The sequence below is a fragment of the Pyrgilauda ruficollis genome, unplaced genomic scaffold (genome assembly GCF_017590135.1).
Source record: "Pyrgilauda ruficollis isolate IOZ18807 unplaced genomic scaffold, ASM1759013v1 scaffold86, whole genome shotgun sequence".
Lineage (NCBI taxonomy): Eukaryota > Metazoa > Chordata > Aves > Passeriformes > Passeridae > Pyrgilauda > Pyrgilauda ruficollis.
The window spans coordinates 244073-267116 of record NW_024530599.1 but is presented as its reverse complement, the minus strand read 5'-3'; positions in this window follow the sequence as shown (position 1 = coordinate 267116).

The following is a 23044-nucleotide window of genomic DNA, read 5'->3' as shown; positions in this document are numbered from 1 at the left end:
AAAGTCACAAATTTATTTCACTTTGAACAGGCCTCCACATGGTATATTTTTTCCTTCCCTCTCAACCCTAAATAGGAAAAGCTTGTGTGGAAAAAATAAAAACACTAGAAAAAGCAGCAGAACAATGCATGTTTCTGCCAAATTTGTATTCTCAGCAATCTGAGGCTGTGCAGTCTCCTGGCAGGCACCCAAAGGGTGCACCCTGAGGAAAACTCAGAGAAATGTTTTAACATCACAGTTTTCAGATGATCAGTATGGGGCATCTAAGCTTAGAGCAGGTATCTGAGTGCACTTACACGTGTTCTGAACGCTGCTAAAATGAGCTCTCCTACTCATTTACATCACTTTGTAATTCGTTCTTGCAGAGAATCTACTGCTTGTATTTCTAATAATTTGTTTTCTAGAGGATACAAATTGTGAAATGGGTTTTCATCATTTGGTTTTTGCTTTGCTAGAATTTGGAAATCAGTTTCTAAATATCTAAGCAGATGTTAGGAATTCCCGGGGGAAAAATAAACAATTCATAGTTTTCTAGGGGACTTCTCATATTATGAGAAGTAAAAGAAGAAAAGGGCATATGCATTAATCCTAATTTCAAATAAACTTATAAGAGACATAGGTTAATGTAAAACTACATTCAAGATACTTCGAGAAAAATTAAATATTAATAAATTAAATTATAATGAGAAGACATGTGAAAGCAGGCATGGACATTTAATAAAGATAAAAAATATGAACAGGGGAGAAAATAACAAAATTTTAATGAGATCCTGGGAAACAGGTGAAAGAGAAGAGGTTGCTAAGGAGATGGTATAATTTTTGTCAGAAAAATTAAGTGAAAATAATTTTTATTTCTTCAGCTCCACAAAAAGAAAAAATAGAATTTAGCAGACATTAAAACTATTAATTGACTATAAAACAAGATAGATGGCTGTAAAGAAAGGGCCCAAATGAGAGGCAGTGGCTTTTCACAGGCACTGATGTCCCTGATCTGGAATATGCAGCATTTGGTGTTCCAAGCACAAGAGACAGTGGTTTGAAAGAGCTGAAGTGGGGCAGATTGACACTGAGCATAGGAAAAACAGACTTTATGGACTTGCAAGTAATGAACTGCATTGAGGATGTTGAGGATGAGCTCAGTGAATTGTCACTGAATTCCTGTTGTGATGGATATAACTGTTATCCTTGCCAGCTCAGACAGGAGTGAAAGTTTGCTGATGCCTGGAAATGCTAGAGAGCTAAAAGCCATGAAAACCAACAGTGACGCTTAGGATTGTGTGGCACTCTGAAAAACGATGACAGAAGATATTAAATGATCATTTAAGACTCCAAAGAGATCATTAAAAAGCAATAAGAGACGCTAAATAGAACTTGGATTTCTGCCTCTCCCCTCTCTCCCATACTATGAGATCACAGAGGCTTTTAAGGCCAGAAATTGTAATGAACAGATGCTTTAAATGATATTTTTACAAAGATGTGTGAAGAAATAGATCTTCTCAATCCTAGTAATATGAACTGCTTCACATCTACTCACACATCAAAACTGTAATTAACCCTGCACCACCCCAAACATCTTCCTTGTTCCAAGTGCCCTCTCTTGTTGCAAAGCACAGGGTGCTGTTTGTTTTTTTAATAATAAAAAAGGCAGAAAAAGCAGGAAAAAAAAGATACTTCTGTAAACTGTCATAACCTGTTGAAAAGATTGACTCTGAACTGAAAATACAGACAGCTCCTCCACCATCTGTTATACCTGGAGATATCTGGCATGTAGTACAGCAGCGTCAGGTGGAAAAGCTACAGGAGACATTCTAAGGTCATAGATATGATAAAAACGGAAAGAAAGGATGCTGTGTAGGTGTTGGATGCCAGAAATGGTTTCCTGATAAATACCAGTTTGTGGGGGGAGAAATAAAGGAACTTCCACAATGCTAAAGGAAATAAAGGGAGCTCTGAATAACCACAGAAGGAAAAGTGGAGGCTCTAAGGTGATGCAGGGACAGCTGCCAGCTGCATGCATGTTGACAAGAGAGGGGGCTGACTCCTGCAATACACACTGAGAGCTCTAAACACATTCCAGGAGGCATTTGTAGGACTTTAAAGGTCTGAGAATCTCCGGGGACTTGGGCTTGGCATCTACTCATCAATGACATCCTACCAATTAATTTAGCCACAAGACAGCCAGTTTAATCTTTTGTCATTGAGTGGGCATCCTGAAAAGTTTAACTATTTCCATTCTTGCTGTCTACTGCTATTTGAAGCAAATTCTGTGTTTGTTTAGAAAGCACTTTAACAAACACTGGCTTGTTTTACTTATGTGCTTGGGTTTGGGATGTTGCTTACATGAACTTAGAGCCAGATCCCTGCTAATGAGTAAAGGACAAGGTCATATTGATATTGAAATACATACATGACTATCTATCAAAATGAAAAAGAGAAATTTATTTTAATAGTTATTTCATCAAATGTTAAAATAATTTCTTTAAATTCAGCTGTAGTAACAGAAGAATGTGAATTCTGGAATATAAAGTAGAGAGAAAAGCGTTGTGAAGCAGAACTATAAAATATAAAAGATGATGAGAGTATTTTTCTGACTAATAATTACATTTGAAAGGCCAAAGAACATACAGTCCTTATGATCTATATGATTGGAAAGGATATGAAAGTATTTGGAATTTGACTTGATGAGTAATTTCTAAATGCAAATCTGTAGTGGTAGAAGCTCTCAAATTAGGGTGAGGTCAGCTGGGCTCCACTCATTCACACCAATGGTGAGGCACATTCAGATTAGTTTCCATCAGCTGTGAACTTGGGTAGAAGCTCATTTTACTGGCAGAAAGCTCTGTGGAAAGGACCCATAAGTCAGCAATAGGCAGGTAGTAAGAAAACTCTTTTGATCTACTTATAGCATAATTCAAAGAACCTGGGCTTATTCCTGCAACCATGTAATGGTTAAGAAAATCCACAAGAAGATTTAATGTGTGGTTCTGCAGATTTCACTCTGGTTTTCCTGTTATCTTTCTTCATGCAAATCTAAACTTACTGTGTGATATTATCTGGATTAGCTCTTATCCTACTTGGGCACTGGCCTCATGTAGAAAAATATCTATGTTTCTTTCTGAACTCCCTGATGACAGAGGTTAAATCCAGAGTTTTGGGAGGATTGTATAGTGATTTGGATGGACTGAAGTTGCAGGGATGTGTAGTCCAGCAATAACCTTATCAGATTTTTGCAGACATTTTCAGCTGCAGCTTAATGGCCATAACCATGTACTAGCAACAGGGGGATGTGGCTTAATTTTACATTCATTTGACACTGTTGAAAATGGTTTATTATATAATTAAGGATAAATATGCCCCAGTGAAATAAATATCATACTATTGATTATCAGCATTATCAGTGAGCCAGTTGGAACTCAACCCCTGATGTTCTGCTGGTATTCTGTATAGGGAAGCTTGTTCAGATGAGTGCTCATCTTATCTCAGACATCATCTAAGTGTTGTGTGAGTCAGAAATTACCTACCTCTTCTGGGGCTCCAAAGAGCTGCTGTCCCTTGTTCCCATTGATCAAGACTGGGAGGAAGTCTTGGCATGAAGAAAGAGAAGAAAGTACAAGCAGTTATTTCAGACTGCAAAATGGTAGAATTTTGAAAAGATTCATGTAAAAGTGCAAACTGTAATAATTCAAAAGAAAACTGAACATTTCCCTCATGGCTGCTATATGTGGTTGTATACTGGAGATTAAAGACAACTGCTCCAATGTACTTTTTCCTTCATCACCTTCTTCTATACTCAACTCTTTTACCTCATGCAGAAAAAGGAAAACCCTGAAGTGCTTTTCACAAAAAAAAAAAGTCAGTCAGAACAGATCACAATTGCAGTGCAAGTAGTGTTTATTCAATTTGATTTTCATGTACCCTTCATTGTCTACTATCTTTAACATTCTCATTTCCATCTGGAAGGCTGGGGAGGCAGCTGGCTTCCCAGCAGACACCAACTCCACAATTAGGTGGCTGGCATGCAGCTCCTGCTTCCCTGTTTTGGAGCCTGTCTGCCTCACTGGCCCTCATGGCACACTTGCCCACTCTAATGCACTTGCACTGGGAACCTGGCTGCTCCTACTGGCCCCGGCTCAGGAGCAGGAATGCTTCCATGGGTTTTGTACCAGCAGTGACATTGTATATGACCAGGCATTAGAAAACATACGGACTCTGATGATTTGAAGCCAGTTTGTTGGGTTATCAGTACTGTTGACTCAGAAGGAAATGAGTTGAGTATTTCTTTGGGCTGTGCTCAGGCTGTCTCATCAGGATGGCAGAACAATGTTTTTCTTACCCTGCTGACATTAAATCAGAAACATCCTCATGAAAAGGCTCCTGGCACAGCTTTCTGGTGGCATGTTTCATGCTGCCTGTAACCTCTGAGCAGCACTAATTTTTGAGGCTGCCTTTAAGCCTGTTCTGTTCCTCTCATCCTTTCTATTGCTTTAGGTTTGCATAACTCAGAAATACTCTGGACTTCAGGGCTTGCTAAAGATGCTTCTGATATTCAAAACCCTTTCAAAGTTTTACTGCATTTTTTCTTGCTTCTCTGAGAACCAGCAGACCATGATCTGTAGCTGTTTGCTTGTTCTGATGTTGGCTTGCCTACAGATTAGAGAATCAAAAAGTTGCTGTTTAAAATTAAGGGAGCTGGATGGTTTGAAATCTAGATGTAGGTAAACAAAATACAAGCAATAAGCTTAGATAACACACACTTGGAGTGCAACTATATTACATAACACAGCATCTCTCAAGCCAAAATTTCACAGAAATTACTTGAATGGAGGTTATTTTAGAAATTATAATTGTGGCTCTTGCTGGAATTCCTAGTTCAGCAGTTTTATTTCTTTTTTTTTATTATTTTTTGGTAGCCTGTGTCCTTTCCTTTTCTGCTCCTACTTTTCTGTGGTATTGCAGAGCTGCCCTAATGCTCTGTCAGAAGCACCAGATTCAGATTTTGGGACTTCTCTTACTGACTGTGCTTCTCTCCTTCAGCCAAATCCATCCCCACAAAATATTGCAGATAACTTGGGATCTTCAAGCTATCACCAGCCATGTTACCTTTGTTATCAAACCAACTGAGATTTAACCAGTGTTCCAACAAGAGGATGTCCCATCCTGCATCAGAGTGAGCATTTCTTTAGCCCTAATAATGCACCATGATGAAATCTGCCACCTAATGTTACTGAAAGCTAAAAAAACCCTTTTGGTATTTCTATATTATTGATTCAATAACACTTAGGAGCCTCATTTTTTTGCCTCCTGGTAAATCCAAGCCCAAGTTTAGATTTTATTTTTCCGTCTTCATTTTCTGGATTGGTACAAGGGTTATCTAAAGAGAACACAACACTTTTACACATCAGTTACTGACACCAGTTATTTTTATCTTTTGCTTTCCCCAGCAAACAAACCTTGTTATCTTCCTTGTACAGAAAGGAGCTGCAGGCAGGAGGAAGGGCCACCATGGAAGTCAGGAGGTGCCAATCTGCATTTTCCAGCTGCTACAACCAGGCAGAATTTGAACCAGGGAAGGGGAACAGACTTCATCCTTCAGTGTCGAGCCTTGATTTACTCCCTGTCCTTCCAGCTTCCTTACTTCTCCATGATAGAAACATCTTTTGTTGGTTTCACAGTGAAGGGAGAGTATAAAAAGGGGAGATAGTAAGCTGATTCTAGAATCAAATTCTAATTAATTTCAACACTTAGAGACCATTATGCCACTAAGCCCAGCTCCTCTTTAAGCAGCATAGGTGCAGATGGGGGTTTTATGTTATAGCAGAAGTTCTATCCAGTGTTTAGTTTTCAGAGCATCTTATCTGTTTTCTTAGTTTTTGATTTGGCAAAGCTAATCTACAGATGAAATGGTAAGAAAATAAATGTTAGTTCATTTAATCCCAGTGAATAAAGTCAGAACCAGTTTCTGTGTTTTTTTCATCTCTTCTGGAAAGTGTAATGAAACCTAAAACATCAAGAAAAACTTGCTCAAATTATTATATCCTTGATGACAGTTTTTCTGACTTTTTTTTCTACACTTCCCGGAGCCAAAGGTCACCATCCACCTACCAATGTCTTCTAGTCCTTTTGTCCAGAAGCTGATTTAGTTTGGTTTTTTTTTTCATTCCCTTCATGCTTGGAGAAGAGCTGGAGGTGCCACATCCTTCAGGCAGACATGCTGTGTGCATCCCACAGGTGGCACCCACCTGGTGTCAGGGACAGTCTGGTTAAACTTCTGGCTGCTGCTGCCATCCTCCAGCTTTTGATATTGCATTTGCTTAGCAAAAAGAGCACTCCAGGTGTTCCTTGACTTCAGATTTTTTACAAGATTTTTTCATTGGCCTGCTGCTAATTTGAATGTCTTGGCCAGATTCCAATGCAAGTAATTACATTCTGTCTGTCTAATTTTCCCTGCCGTTCCCATTGCAGATGTTGTCTCTACTTGCAAGAGTGCACTGCTGTTGAATTTCTAGTGCATTTGGGTAATGGAGATGAAAACTGTGAATGGAGTCCAAAAGGAGTTTGCCTTTCTCCTTTTGAGATCAAATATCACATTAAAATCTGGTTTTGAGGTGGTAAAAAAAAAAAAAAACACATTTTTTTCTGGCAAGAGTGGTGCCAAAAATGACATGCAGAAACCTTTGCTGGCAATGTGTTCTTTACATCAATTCTTTAATTACCAGCAACAAGTTGGATGTAGAGTTATTACATTTGAATATCTGAGATCCAGGATTTTCGATTTTCATCTAGTTTAAACTGATGGGTCACATTTAATTTGCCTTAGTTAAACTGCATTTATATCAGATAAGGCCACAAACTTTCAAAGACTCCACATTAAATTTTCATTATCTCTGTAACCTCTGCCCCTGAAGACCATGATCTCTAGGAATTAACTTTTATGTCATCAGCTGCATAGTAGAAATGCACTCATGACTATGTTTGCCATCCCTGAGGCTCTCTCTCACATTACCTACACCCATGTATTTGGCTTCTGCTATGTGAAATAATTCAGGAAAAAATTACCTTTAAGGTGATCTGGGAGATCAGTAGGCACAGAATATTACTGTAAACCTTTATAAATTTGTTAGGTTTTCTTACTCATTACTTGCTGTGGTTTATTATGATAATGTTTGTTATGGTAGACATTTTTAATGACCTCACTGAATCAGTTTGTTTTTAACAAATGAGCTTTGTTCTCTAGATTAGTTTAAACTATACATATTCCACAAGTGTTTGAATCTGAATAAGCAGATATCAGCAAGGTGCAGTGTGGCTTCATGAAATTTAAAGATGCTCTCCTAGAAGCTTCAGAACTGAGAATTTACTGTAAGCTGAAAAGCCTTAGCCTGTTGCATTCAATGTTGTTTTATTTCTGTGGTTTCTTAAATTATTCTATCTCTCTAGATAAAGAAATAAACAGGTAAACCTAAATCCCTGTTTAGAAGCAGAAAAAACAATTTTTAAATTCTTTTTTTTTCATATTTCTCCCTGGGAATGGTATATATTTTCACTTTTGCCATAACAGCCATTTCCACCTCAGTGGCACAAGGGCAGATCTCCTAACTTACTCACCCTATGTTGTATAATGTCTGGGGGAAGAAAAGGCATGAAGAAATTTGGCATAGAAAAAATTTTTTCATTAGATCAGTAGAGTCTCTGATTCAGCCAGAACTGCAAACAGAACAGTTTTGTTCTGCTTGTGTGTGGTAACAAGTATTACCTTCTCCTACAAAGCAGTGGAGGTAAAAAGATTTGCAGTGCACTAAGCAGGTCTGCCTTGCAGATCCCACAGTGCTGTAGGGTAGGAGCAGGGAGCTGAGGGAGAGATAAATGATCCTGCCCAAAATCTGTGCCATGTCATACAAACCAGGGCTCCACAAAGGGCATTTTGAAATGACAGTCTGTGATTGTGCCCATCCTGAGAAAGGTGTTACCTTGAAAGTGGAACTTGTTGTGCAACCTGACTTGGAGGAGCACCTGAGAGTCACTTTCCCACAACAAAGGGCATTTTGAAATGACAGTCTGTGATTGTGCCCATCCTGAGAAAGGTGTTACCTTGAAAGTGGAACTTGTGCAACCTGACTTGGAGGAGGACCTGAGAGTCACTTTCCCACAGTTATTTGGGATGCTTTCTTAGTAGCTGAGTAAACACAGATCTTTAACATCCACCTGCTAAACAAAGCCAGGAGTACTTCACATCTTTACATCTTGTGTTTCATTTAATAACTGGTTTGAAACACTTTGGGTTACCTTTCAGACCTCCTCAAAAATAGCACTTCCCTAGTAGTTATTTTTAATACCTGTTGTTCAGATAACCTTTGAAAACAAACTCTGATATAACCAACAGAGTTAATATAAATGTTACAGAATCCTGTTAAGTTTGCTTCTGTTTTTAAAAGCTGGGTTTTTAGTAATACCATGTCAATACCTAGTTCTAACTGCAGGGGAAAAGTGCCCAGGACGTGGACTGGGATGGCCTTTTCCTGTACCTTTTGCCAGAGCCAGTATCTCAGAAGGAAATACAGACTTGCTGTCTGAAAGGCTTACAGGAAAAGTCTTGTGCTTCTTGCTTATGTAAGTATTTGCTGAGATACTTGTGATATAACTATTCTACTTCCCAAGGCATTAGCTGTTCTGCTGAAGTGACATTGCGTTACACTGTGTCGTGGACTGATTCTAAATAATAAAAGCAATATCATTTTGGTAGTTTTCTCTAGGATATCAGACTGCTCTACAGGGTATTCATTAACATGCAGGAGTGGAGCCTGACTGGCTGCTCAAGCTCCCTTCCTTAACTGATTTAAACCAGATTGTATATGTCTGCAATTCAATGAAGAACTTGCATAAAATTCAATCCCTGTGCCTTATTATTTTTTCTCGTGCACCTCAAGGCCCTTGTGAGAAATGCTTTAATTAAAGAAGCATCACCATGGCTTTAGTCTCACTGGTTTAAACTTTAGAATTGACATGATATTTTTCCCTGCTCTGTAAAGAGAACAGGGGAAAAAAGAGTTGAGAGGGAGACAATAAAATACTCTCTCCCTTTGTCAAAACTGATAGAACAGATTTGCAGAAAGTATTGCTTTGTACTTTTGCTCCTAAACATCCACTTTCACAAAGCTAGCTTGAGTCACTGAAAACAGTGCTTTGAGAGTGACGATGAGTGGGTAGATGTTTGCCACTGTTGGGTTAGGAGATCTCCCACCTTTCCCTGCCATTTGTATTGGAACTGCAACAGTGGCCATAAAGTGGTTTTGTTCTATGTAGCCTAAGAAAAATTCATGGTTTGTGAGATTGATACAATTTACCTTTTGTTTAACAGGTTTACTACTCACCAAGTGAGCACAGTACTTCTGCATTAAATATTTTCCTCTGTAAAACACGTCGCAGCTGAATTCCACCTTGGAATAGCTTCAGTGTTCTAAGTCCTATCAAACCCCAGAAAATCAGAAACAGGACTGAAAATAGCATCAGGTGTTTCAGTCTTTAACTTATGCCAGAGTGCAGTGTAGATGCTCTGATGTGGGGCTGATGGCTTTCAGAGGAGATGCATCAGAGGGCTCACCAGGGCTTTTTGGGTTTATGCCCTATTCCTGCCCAGCACTCAGGCTGAAGTCCTGCAGCAGTGTAATTAATGTTAATCAAACACTGTTGGATTGTCTGTAGGTACCTTCCTACTGCTGACACAGAAAATTTCACTTTTTAGCTTACATCATTTCTCACTTAGGGCTGATGACATAAATACACATATTAAAGTGGGATTTTATTCAAACTACTTTATTTATTAAGTGATTAACTCTGATAGGTTCCTGACTTGAACAAGAGTCATAGTCATACCTTGAGACTTAGAACAAGCAGTTTGATGCTGTGTGTAACTGATCTGTTGCACACTGGCTGTATCACACCTGTGCTGTTTTCAGGTCCCAGACCTCCCTGTTGGAACATCTTCCCTGTATTGCTGGCAATGAGTGCACTGTGGCGTTCCAACAGGAACTGCAATTTAGCAGATTTATACTTTCATAACAGATTTGCAAAGTATATATTGCAGGGGCCAGCAGAACTGATGATCTTCAAATTTACTCTCACTTCTCAGCTTAAGGTACCATTTTCGAGGAACAATTAAAGCTAAGGTACATTCCAATTATGCTCAAAAATACAAGAATGCAAAAAGAAAAAAGAAGGGGAAAAACCTCACACCCAAACCAAACACTGCCCCCCTCAACCTGTTTTTCTTTTTTTCTTTTCTAATTAACCATTATATCCTAGTGAAAATTGTAACTGTAAAATTTTCTTCTGTTATAGCATTATTTGGACTTTTATATTTTAACAATTTCCTCTTTAAAAGTTGCAGATGTATTCTGGGGCAAACATCACTGTGTTTTCCTATATGATGGAAGAGGCAGTTTCCTTTCTTGGCAGAGCTGCTGGGAGACTTTATCAACTACTGTTTGTGATAAATACGAAGTTGCAAAGAGAAGCTGGTAGGCATCAGCAAGAAACAGTCATTTTTTGATACTGTAGGAAAAAAATCCTGGAAATGCTAGTCTCTGCTTATCTTGCTATGGCAAAGTTTGTGAGGTTTTGTCTCCTGAATCTCCTGGAGCAGCAAAACAAGTGTATTCACCAAGGCTGCAGTAAATTACAATGGTTATGAGCAATTATCTTGAAATCATTCTCAAAGGCCATAGCTTTCAGAAAGACACCCTGCTGCATTTCTTCAAAGTAAAGAACCTCAGTAATTATTCATCTTTATTTTACCAGGTTTATTAAATGGTTCAGTGGCCTGATTCTGGCAGAACAAAGGGAATTGAATAGAAATGTGATTATATATTTGTGCTACAGGTTTGGCCATGCTTCTGCTTTTCTAGAAAATTTAATGCCTGTTAAAATTATCCATCCTGATGCATATGCAAACAGCTGCGGCTGTCTCACTGTTCTGAAAGGTTTTACTTGTCATAGTACTGTCAAAATATTCCCAAAAAAAACCAAACAAAGTTTTGCTTTCCAGTCCTCTGCTGGTGTTCTATCTATTCTCAAACTGCTTGGCTATTATAGACCAATGGGTGTGACAACTGTACTCTCTTTTAGAGCTGTGTATAGTCAGTAAATGGCTCTTACAGAAATCAGTGCAAGCTAAAACTCTGCAAGTTCTGTCTCTGCTACAAAGGATTTTCTTTCCTGTGCACAGTACAAATAGCACAGTATTCAGTGTGCAGACCTGATTAACTGCATTGGCTGAGCCAAGCAGGCAGCTCTATTCACATCCAAATCACTCACACAAGGCTTCTCAGAACTCACCCGGGGTTTATGTGCACACATTCATTGATCTTTGATGGAGATCACCGTAAAGAATTCTTGTTTGATTAGTAAAGCAAAATCATTCTTTCTGGCTTTTTAAAATCAAACTGAATAGACTACAGTAAGGATGACTTTACAACCTACCGACTTTAAATGGTGAAAACTTCCAAGTTTTTATAGAAACTCGCTAATTTGGAGATATAAATATGACAGGAGACTTTAGGATAGGCTGTTGGTTTTTAAAAAGCTGCTTTTCTTCCTGCACCTTCCAGACTTCACCCATTTTCCAGAGCCAAATCTCCTTCAGATTCCTCTCTTATAATTTCCCTCAAACAATCTAAAAATAGAATACAATGTCTCCAGGATTTTTTGGGAAGATGGGGCAGGTTATTTTTTGGGTTTTGGGGTTTTTGTTGTTGTTGTTTGCTTGTTTGTTTTGTTCTGTTTTGTTTGGGGTTCTGGTTGTCTTCTTTTCCCCCAGACTAACTCTCCCTTCTTCAAGTGTTTGGACATTGGTCACAGGCACATGCTGTGATTCTTGGGGGTGTCCAGTAAAGGGATAAAAGCTGGACTGTGATTATCCCCGTGAGTCACTTCCAGTTCAGGATATTCTGTAGTTCTATGGTTCTTATTTAGAAAAATACAAAATGGGAGATGTTTGTTCAGCTTTTCACACTGTGAAATGTATCTGTTGGGTTTTTTCTTCTTTTAAATACAATGTTGTTAATATAGCTCTGCCTAATTAATATCAGGGAGCAGAAGCTTATTTCGTTATTATAGCATTCAGTGGTTCCTATTGTTAACAAATTCCTCAGGGCTCTGAGCAGACATGAATAAGTTAATTTGAGGAGGCCAAAAATCCCCAAGGTATTTGCCTACACCCACCAGCTTTGGACAGAAAACTCCAGTGTAATATCATTTAAAAAGAAAGAAAAAAATAAAGAAAGCCCTTCTTCGTGTGACATTCCTGCTGAAGCCCACGTGTTCACTTGTCCGGCATGTGGGAGAGCACAGCCAGTCCTGGCAGGGCCTCCAGTTCATAACCTCCCCTTTCATCTCATTACTCTGGGCCAAGATCCAGAGATCAGAAACCATAAAGCATCATTTGAGCATGGCTGTAGGGGAATGGGGAATTCCAAGAGATTATTTGTTTCTAGTGACAAGTGGACTTTAGTCCATTTAGCATCTTTTGCTTTGCTTGATAGCTAATAGATATAAAAGAGGTTAAGCATATCATACTTCTCAACTCCTCCTTTCTTCCCTCCTAGACATGACACAGCACTTCATAAACAAGAGGAAAATTTGCAAAGTATCCTAAGCTTCATCTTTATCTCAGCTGTTTCTTCTGAGTGTCTCAGAGGAAAAAAAAAAATTCTTTTACTTATATCTCAACAGCCAAGGAATCTCTCTTCAATTGCACTCTGTTCCACATTCTAACAAAGTAAATAAAGCAAAAATAACTTGTGTCTCTGAACCAAGTTTGCCTGTCTTTGCTAATTGTGGATGCAGGTTTCCTTTCAAAGAGGATAATTTCTTCCCAAGTGCATGCTCCAAGGAGGTAAGAAATTATTATTTGTTACAATCATATTTGAGTGTGTCCTGGTATTTAACTGCAGAAATGCTGAGGCTGGGGCTCTAGAATATGTGGATTGTTCCATGTCTAGAAAAGGGCTTCCTTTCTTTCCAGGGTTCTCGAGTTGTTGTCTTCTTTCTGGCTCCTCCAGCTGGAACTGAAGAGTTGAATATGGAGCTTTATTTCACATTTTACAAAATGTTCTGCTCTTCCTTTTCATGAAACTTGGTGCAGCTCCCTAATTAACTGTTTCCAAAAGTCTAAGAAACTATAAATCTTTATCCCAGCAGGAACTGCACTAATGTTCTCAGTGATGAAAGGCAAACAAGATAGTGTATCACAGCAGCATGCCTCTTTCTACAGAGACAGATATTTCACCATCTTATTAATAGTAACGTTTTATGGAGCAAGAAAAAGAGAAATTGTGTCTTTTAATTTATTTTTTAACATAAATATTATATATTACTTTAAAAATGTTGACAGGTCAAAATCAGTGATGGTGTCCCTCATCCAAAGATATTCCTGTCACAGAACATGAGGATTTGACTTAGTTCGCAGAGACAGAACTTTAAAATCAAAATTTGAATTTGATCCTACTGTCAACCACAGATCTAAATGCTTTCTGTTCTCACTATTGCAGGAAAAAAAATACTGTGACTCTTTCCATCTTTTTGACTTCAGGTAACTGGAAATGATGGAGATTTCCCTTTGTCCCTTTATTGCATGCATGAAGACTGTTTGGAAAGCCATAATGCTCATGGAATTCCCCATGGAGCAGAGGCACAATGCTTTCATTTTGTGGGGGTGTCACCTGAGGCACCTGGCATGTGCAGCTCTCCAGCCTGCACCTGGGGTTGGCCTCAGACCAAAGTGTGAGCTGTACTCACTGTAGCCCCAGCCGAGAAACCAGAGCTTGGCATCTTTAACAGTTATGGCAGGATGGTTCCCTGCACATGTAAGTGCTAAAGGAAAATGTGCAGTGATTCTCCTTCTTCATGCCAGCAAGGGAATCTGTTTTATCACTCATTTCTGTTATGTCAGCAGTTATCTCAAAGGTGAGTCTTTGCATAACTTGCATTAAATACTGTCTAGCTGGTTAGCACCTAGAATTGATTTTGGAAAAGCCTTCTTTAGGTTTCTTGATAAAGTAAGGATTAAATAGGAAGTGCTTTAGTTTGGTTTGGTTTTCTTTTTTCTTTTTTTTTTTTTTTTTTGGTGGGGTGTTGTTCATAAATTCCAGTTTTATCACCCACAGTACATTCATATGGGTTTCAGGACATATCTAGCTTTCAGCTTACTGGTTATAACTCTGCCCTTTTGCATTCAATTGGAATTGACTAAATGGATTAAGAAATAAAAATCTTTACCTTAAAACCGGCTTAAGGCCAAGGAATGAAGATCCCCAATTCTGCTGGTTACCCCTGACACACTTGCTTGCCTTTAGCATTTCAACTATTTAAGATTAAATTCCTAACAGATAAGAAGCACAAGTAGCTCACTATTCAGAGATTAGAAGTGTGATTTTCAAACTGCAGATATATAGGTTGTAACCTGCCGAATGGTTAAGAAAAGCACATTCTATAGATGGCTTCTAAGCTCCTAAGCAGTTACAAATTCCCTGAACCAATTCTGATAACAAAAATAATTTCCTGTTAGTAGTGATGTCCACTGACCACATTTCACCTTGGCTTCTTACTGCAGACTGCAGTAAAAAAGCATCTTTTTAATAAATTCCAATTAACCAAAGGCGAACAAAAGTATAATTTGGTCTATTCTCAAACTGTCTCCATTTATGTGTCACAGATGCTGTTACACAACAAGCCACATGTCAGTAATTTTTCTCCAGTATTACTTTTGAGAAATAATGAAAGATATTAATGGAAACTTGTTGGGGGAAAGATATTGGGCTGAGAGTAATAGGAAATGACCAGAGCTATTGTCTGTTCAACTTTTGTAGCAAGAAGTTGTTTTTCTAACAAATGCACTAAGCTTATGCACAAAGGTAAAGCACAGGGAAGAATGAAAATACAGATCACAGATATTACAGCTTGTAAATGCTGTAATCTAGCATTTAAGACATTGGGGTTTTTTTTCAATTCCTGTTTCATGCTGAAATGAAAATTCAACATTGCTTTCATTTTCATAGGTAAATTTTCTTCTTCAGAGCTCATCTGGTTTAGAAATACTCACTAATATTCAGCTGGTTGCTAATATTCAGCTGAATATGCAGGTGTCCATGAACGCTGTATACGCACACCCACCGGAACACTGAGCTGTGTTGGGAAGGAGGTGTTGGTGTAATGTGTATTTCATGATTGCAGCTGAGAAATGCTACTTCACCCTGATTTAACAAAGAAAACCTCTGAGTCCTGGTGTTTACAGAGCAGCACAGAGGAGTGCTTTGTTAAAATCCCTAAGCAGGAAAGTACAATGTATTTCTCTGGGCTGTCCCAATAGTCTGGGCAGTCTGCTCAAGTAGCAGACAGAGTCTCTGAAACACACTGTAGTAATTATTTCTTTCAACTGTATCAAGAATATATACCATTTATCAGTACTTCCCCTTTCCTGAAAACTGGTTCCAGGATATTTAAAGCTATACTTTCAGAATTTTAAATTATACTGTATTTAAATTATGTTGTAGGTGATCGGCACCTTTTGTTGGTGATAGAGGAGGAGATTTCTGAGCACTGTTGGGGAGCCTGAATAAGTTATCTATTCTAAAACACAAAATTCCTTTTTCTATTCTGTTGTTTATGCATATTTATTTAGCTTCTGAAGCACAAACTTAGTGCAAGTTGGTTTACTGAGAACTTACCTTAAACATGTGGCTAATTGAGACTATTTTGTGCAAGTTTCAATTCCCCTACCTTTATTATGGTTATGATGAAAAATAAGGGATTATCCAGAAATTAATTTCCTGTTGTGATCTACTTGGCTAAGGCCAGAAAACCAAGATATTATAGACTTTTTCAGCTGATGAAAAATCAGGTGATTAAAACTCATTTAAGAAAAAACACAGAAATTTGCAAGGCAGGAAACCAAAACATGGCTGTGGTTAGATAGGACAAAAATATGGTTTGGGAACCTTCCAACACAAATCAAAAATGCTGTGGCCACATGCTGCAAAGTCCCAGCCTGGTGTGAAAGTGTTCTGCTCATTCAGATTTATTCAAGAATTGTGATGGGTTTATTTCATAGTGGCTAGCAATGACAAACTTTCTATTCTCTGCCATTAGCAAAAACTCTGCATTGAGTATTCTATTCAACTTTATAGAACATGCTCCAAATTTCTGTCAATTTTTAGAGAATAATGCATTTTTATGTTGCTTAAGCTCTTTGGATAGACCTGCATGGTAAGAATATAATTCTCTTGAAATGTTACAGTTTCAGCCTCTAAGCTATATAACATTCTATTAAATTCCTTAAAGCCAAGGAATTCCTTAAAGGCTCAGTGGAATGATTTCTGACTTAAGGCTCTATGAAAAGTAACAGAATATGTCATAGCAGCTTGAGAGGAATAAACTCCTCCAGGTTTGCTTCACATGAGAGTTTTGTGCTCTTAGACCTCTTTGGCTGTAATTGATTTTTTTTTAACTTTTGGAAAAAATAAACAAAAAACAACACCAAAATATCTGTTATAACAATAAATTATCTCCACATACCTGATATGAAGATGAAGTTCTCCAATCTGTATATAAATAGTGTGCCAGATTTCTACAACCCTGCTTAAGTCAGGTTGATATAATTCTATTTGCTCCACTGGACCCTGTAGTTGCATTCAGTTCTGGTGCAATGCCAGTGAAATGGACTCTCGGGGTTAATTTGGACAAAATAGTTTGACCTTAAAGAGATTTCTAGAGAACAGCATTTAACCTTCACTATCTGCCTTGGGAAAGAGTGCTTGAGTTTTAAATGACACTTTGAAATTGGTCCTTTTGCTCACCCCCTTATTATCTAAGTAATTGCTGCATATGATAAATTGATTGATAGTCACTGGGTTTAATCTACATGAGACTTCATGAGACTTTGAAGAAATTGAGTGTTATTTAAATATAGAAAGCTTCTTTCTATATTTCTATTTCTTTAAAGTAGCTTTTAGTGTTTATCTGAAGTGCTATTTCAGGGGTGAATGATTTCTCCTTCTAACTTGCTTTGGTGCCGACATTTATATCAATATGTTTGTTACTGAGCAGTCACGTCTCTGACTGTGAAAGCTTTGTTGTCAACAACTTGCTGCTCTCAGAGAGATCCAATTTGTTTCCATTATAGATGAAGGCACAGCCAAAGAGGAATTTGGTTTTCTGTTTGCATACGCTGCGTGGGTGCAGGAGTGACAAAGTCTGAAGGAAAATGTAAGGACTTAGCTGCAAGCAGCGACAGACAGGACTTTCTCCAGTGTGTGTGCGTGTAGCCTCTGTTTCCTGAGCTTGTAGGGATGGAGCATCACTGTGGTTTTCATGATTGTTTGACCCTTACAGTACCCCCAATCTGTAACACTGAGAAAATGAACACATGCAACAATTGTCTTGTGTCTGACCTGAACTGAATCACTGATTCAGCTTATCTCAAGAATGGATATTACAGATGTTATTTGTTTGATTTTAAGCAATTGTAAAAGCAGGAAAAGAAGTAACTGAGAAGTGTTGAAAGACAGTCAAACACACTCTAATGATTTTCTGAACCTTGTAATACAATATCTGTAGATCTCAGAATTTTAAATATGTGGGTCTAAAAGCAAAAATTTGCCCTTATTAACCCTAGTGATTAGCAGGAAAAGTTACTGAGGTAATTTGAGAGTGTTGACATATCAATTTCAGGTAGTCAGTGTGAATTCCAGTTTTTCAGAGTTAATTTTTGAGTATTACTTTCAAAGCACTTATAAACAAGTATACTTGGTAATGATATTTTTCTTTCTTGATTAGTGGAGTTCAAAATCTCTGTAGTTCATCCCTTCAAATTCCCAGGCTAACAAACTCATTCATTGCCATGAAATTGAGCTGGGGCTTGAAAGAAAAGACAAAAACAGTGAGTTGTGCTCCTTTGAGAATCATCCTTCCAAATTATATCATGCTTAAAATCACATCTTGATGCTGAAACTCCAAAAACTTAGAATCCAAGTGTTTCGAATCTCAGATTTACACTAGGCTTTGTTTTCTTTCAGGGAGTATCTCCCCTGACTGTAGACTCCCCCACACATAAAACATGGTTACTGCTTTTCAAATTCCACTGATTCAGGAGCTATGTGCATAGGACACATATTATCATACATCCACAGATGAAATTGTAAATTTAGTCTGCCAGGACTGTGCCTCTAACCTGTTCTTGCTGACTTTCATTGCATCTCTGATTCCCCCACACACTTCTTTTTGCTCAGTCTCTGATAAGATCCATGTTTTCAGAGCTGTGAAGATTTTTTCCTTACATTTGACAAGTCTCCAGAAAGGTCATTACTATAACAGGACACAAGAACCTGGTCTGTTGGACTCTTTCCAAAACTTTGCTTTACTTGAACAAGTCATTTGTTCACTTTTCAGCTTCCTTTAAAATGAGGATAACGTTTGTTAACATTGCAGAGAATGTCAGAAGAATTTAAGCTCTACATGAGCTCTTTCTACAAAGAAACTCACAGCACATAGAAATTGTATCTTAATGCTAGAAGCTGCTTTTGTCCAGACTTTAGCACAATATGATTCTTTAATTGATCTATAGTAGTGCAATTTTTTGGATGGAATAGAGATAGTTGAATGAAAATGGTTTTAGAAAGATGAGAGCTACCTTTGCTGCCAGCAAGAACCCATTAAAGGGGGGAAACAGTAACAAAGGCAAACCCAGAAGTCAGTGGATTATTTGCTTTTATTCTAATTAGTTTTTTAAAGATACTTTTTGTTTGAGGTTAAAATTTTTTTCCCTCCTAGGTGGATTTGTTGGGTTTGGTTTTTTGGGTTGGTTTTTTTTTTTCATAAAATTGTGAAGTAACACTCTACTTTCTTCAACTACTGTTTTAAAAGTATTGGATGGAAATTTACTTTCCCTCTGCTCCTTCAGGCACAATTTGTGTCTTGTCAAACCAGACATTTGCAGAGAGTCTTGGAGAATTGTTTCCCAGGCCAAGTTACTGTTTGTGCAGGTCTATGTTTGCAGAATGAAAAGATAATGTTTGACAGCATTGGCAACTCTGTTACAGGGATGATGAATTCTCCTCAGCAGCCATCAGTGAAAATTGATGTAAATCAACTTCTTGAAGGAGGCAGGGCAGTTAATTTCAGGAAATGCTAAGTTAAATGAAAGCAAACAATCTTTATTTATGCAATTATTTAAATTGGCTTATTGGCAAGAGATTTATATCTGAAGATATCTGTATCAGAGCTGCTGTTATTAAAAAAAAAAACAAAAAACAACATATGCTGGCTTTTGTGTATATAAAAGCTCATTCAAATAAAAAAGAAAAATTAAGCAGGAACCTATAATCTCTCTCTTTAGAGAGTTTCCAAATTGCAGGAAGATTCAGGGTTGGGCTGTAGCCAAGACAACTTGACAGGATATTTTCAGAATTTTTAAGCTTACAAATTATATTAGTATCTGTGTTCAACTTTAAGTGGATTTGAAAGCAAACTGTCTTTAACAAAGCACTGGTTTGAAATTTCAGATCTTTGGCTTCTGTTCCTGTTCTTTAACCTGTGGAGTGGCTGTTGTTTTCTCTGGGAAGTTGAGTTTTATTCTGACATCAAATTCCTGGTAGTTTTCTAGAGTCTGTGCATAGCTTGTTAATACACTCAGTCTCTGACTGTGGTATGCACAGTAGTACCCTAGTTTTGGTTTTGGTGGGAGTGACAGTCTGATCTTGATCCCCAAGGGTCCATAGATATGGTCTGTTTTTATGCCTGTGATAGTGTTGGGGTTTTCCTCCTATATTATTGGAAGCCAAATGAAATTATAGCCCACACTTCTCAGATTCTGCAGTGGGCTAAATTTGTAGGCCATGCCTAAAGTTCTGTCATGAGTTTATACCAAAACAAGTTTTATTACAGGAATATTGCAGTTCTTTCTGTATATCAGAGATATGAAGCTTTAAGCTACATGGGTTTAGACTTCTGAGATGGGATTAATTTTTTAATAATTTGGTCCTTGATATCCATTTTCTTTTTAGAAACTGTAGTTCATTATGTTTGTCTTAAATTGCTTCCTGCATTAGTTTTAATCTGCCACTAATATTGGATATTTAAATTTAAAATATGCTAACTTTCAACTATAGTCAAAACTAGATATCTTTTTAAGCTTTGGGCAATTTATAGAGCAGGTAATTACATTTAACATTTTTAGGTTCTTTTAGGTTATGTTGTGGAAGGGGTTATACTTTCAGTGTGCATGCTAACAAGCAACTTAAATGATTCATAATTGACAATAAACCTACTCTAGCCTACCCAGTATTTCTACTATGGATCTGCTTGTGTGTTGAGAATATCCAAATCAAACCTTTGCTCACAGCTCCTCTTTCCCCACCAATGAGGATGAGTAGAGTGGTGCTGCTTCGTATCCTGCTTGCTTGAGTCCTTTATATTTAATTTGCAAATCACTGCCAAGGGAAGCTAAAGACTGTTTAGAGGACTGGGGTAGGTCTATTTGTTTCCATCTACTAATTTGTTCTGTCCTGTTTGTTTTCTTTATTCTTCCTGTATATTTGGCAGGGAGCAGACATGAATTTGACTGTGCTCTGTTGAACAGCCGCCACTGCCTCAAGCTGTTTCAGTAACACCTTGCCAAAACACTTTTTCTTTCCAGTTTTGTCTCCTTGGGAAAGGGAGGGGGTTGGGGCAGAGATTGCCACCTGAGAGTTACTTTGGGACTACCTGGGTTGATATCAGAAGGTGAAATAGTTTCATTATCCTGAACTGGGGCAGAAGATGTTGCGAAATCAATAAACAAAAAAATCCTGCAAACATACATTGCCTCGACCAAAATGGTCTTGCATTTTTATTACTGCTGTCTCACCAGCCTATCTTTAAATTGCAAAGTGATGCTTGAAACAGAAACTTATTTAAATTAGATCCATATCTTAATATGCCATCTGTATTTGATTTAGTAATTGTACTATGCTTAGAAATTTATCACAACTGATTTTATTTTGCCATCAGTTTCTATCTGAAGAGATCTCAAAAGTTTTTAAAAAATCAGAAAATACCCCACCTACCCATAGTAGCTGGAATCTTTCCATATGTTGGAAACTTTATAACAATAAGTATATAACTATTTACTTTAACACCATGTCTTGCACTTGTTTTAAAATCTGCTTAAATATTATCATCTTGCTCCATAGATCTCAAAATCCTGGTTTACAGGAAGGATAGCTTGTTTCATACACGTTAATATTTAGGGGGTTTACAAATGCAATAGAAAATGTACAGTTACTTGAAGCTATAAAATAATATATTTTATACTGTGGCGTTTCTGAGTCCTGTTCCCCCACCCTGAGCTGCAAAGGGAGAGCTGTGTCCAAAGCATGTTTGCTGTGAGCCCAGGAGAGCCTCATTTCTCCTGCTGTGGAATCTTTAATCTGCTGTCTGATGTGGAAGACAGTTTAATAAGAATTCTGATTATTAATTCAAACTTAACAGCTGAAAATGAACAATTGGTAATTAAGTGAATGCTATGTGATGATTAATTAGTTGATGTAACAAATAGCCAAAATATAGTTATTTTTTAAGCAAACATTTGAATTGTTTGAGAAAATGTTTTGTACTACAAGCAAAAATACTTTGCTCTATTATTTTTAATTGCAATTTCAGCTTACTCAAGAATGACTTGCAGTGTTCCTGAGAAGGCAGGCTTCAGAGTCAGACTTAATCAAAAGTTAGATTAAGTCTATTACATGTTTGGCCATAGAGATTAAAAAAACCAGCTTTTTTCGTTTCTGTTACTATTCAGTTGTTCTCAAATGTACAGTTTATTCCCTCACAGCATGGAGTTGCAAGTCACTGAGAATTCAGTCTTTCCTTGAAACACACCATCATGGATTTATTTAAAGTTCAATCATGTTCCTTCTTTTATCCCAGTTTCCATAATTTTATCTTATACAGTAAAAATGCATTAATGAAGTAGGATTAAACTCCACTCCTTAGCAAGCAGTATTTTAATGGTAGCCATTGTGCACGATGGAGGCTGTTGATGGAAATCTCCTGCTGGCTGATTGTGAAGAGGTTTGATTAGCACTGCAGCCCTGGAGCAGGAGGTGCTCCCAGTGGTCTCTGCTGGCAGCTCTGCCCAGGGCAGTTTGGGGACCTGAGCATCCCCAGAGAGCAGGCTGGGTGAGAGCTGATCTCCACGGGCCCTCCCTGGTGTGCTGGGGCCTCAGCATCCTCCTCCCTTCAGCTCTGGATTAGTTAGGGGTACTGAGGTGCTCCTCTGCTAAGCAAGACCTTTAATGAGAGTGGAATTATCCCACTCATAGAAAAAAATTTCTGATTCATTTTCCTCCACTGAAACAACCATGTGAGTCTAGGGAGGAAAATAAAACTGCCAGTGATAGATTACATTTTGCCTTCAGTGAAATCATTTTCCTTCTGTTTCAAGGTAAAAACAGTTAGGGATATACTAGGCTCTCTTGTAATAACCATTCACAGTGTTTTGCTGAAAGAAAATAATTGGAAACTGTTTTCCTAGGGACTTCTAAACATAGAGTAAATGAAGTCTCAGCTTCTTGTATGGAACAGTCCTTTGGAGGATTCATAATATTTTTGGTTTTTTGTTTGCATCTTTTGTTTGCTTTTTTTTTTTTCTTTCCCCAGCATTTATAGAGCACAGAATAACAAGCCAAGTATGGCATGGATTTCATGTGTATGTCAAAGCACACCTGAATAGCCTAGAACTTTTTCTTACAACTGGGAAATCTGGTGCAACTCTAAAAGGCAAGCCCCAGCTCATAATGGGATTGGGTTCCTCACATTTAGAGAGAGGAAATTTTCAAGTGAATACAAAATAGGATCAGGGACCTCAGCAGTAAGAACCCTGTGGGGTAGCAGGGATGTCAAAACAGAGCACTGCCTTTCTGATAGCAGCATGCATATGCTCAAGAAGAAAACTGTCTGGTGGCAAAGCATTTTTGGTTAATAATGAAAGTGGAGAGATTGTCACATCTCTTGTTGG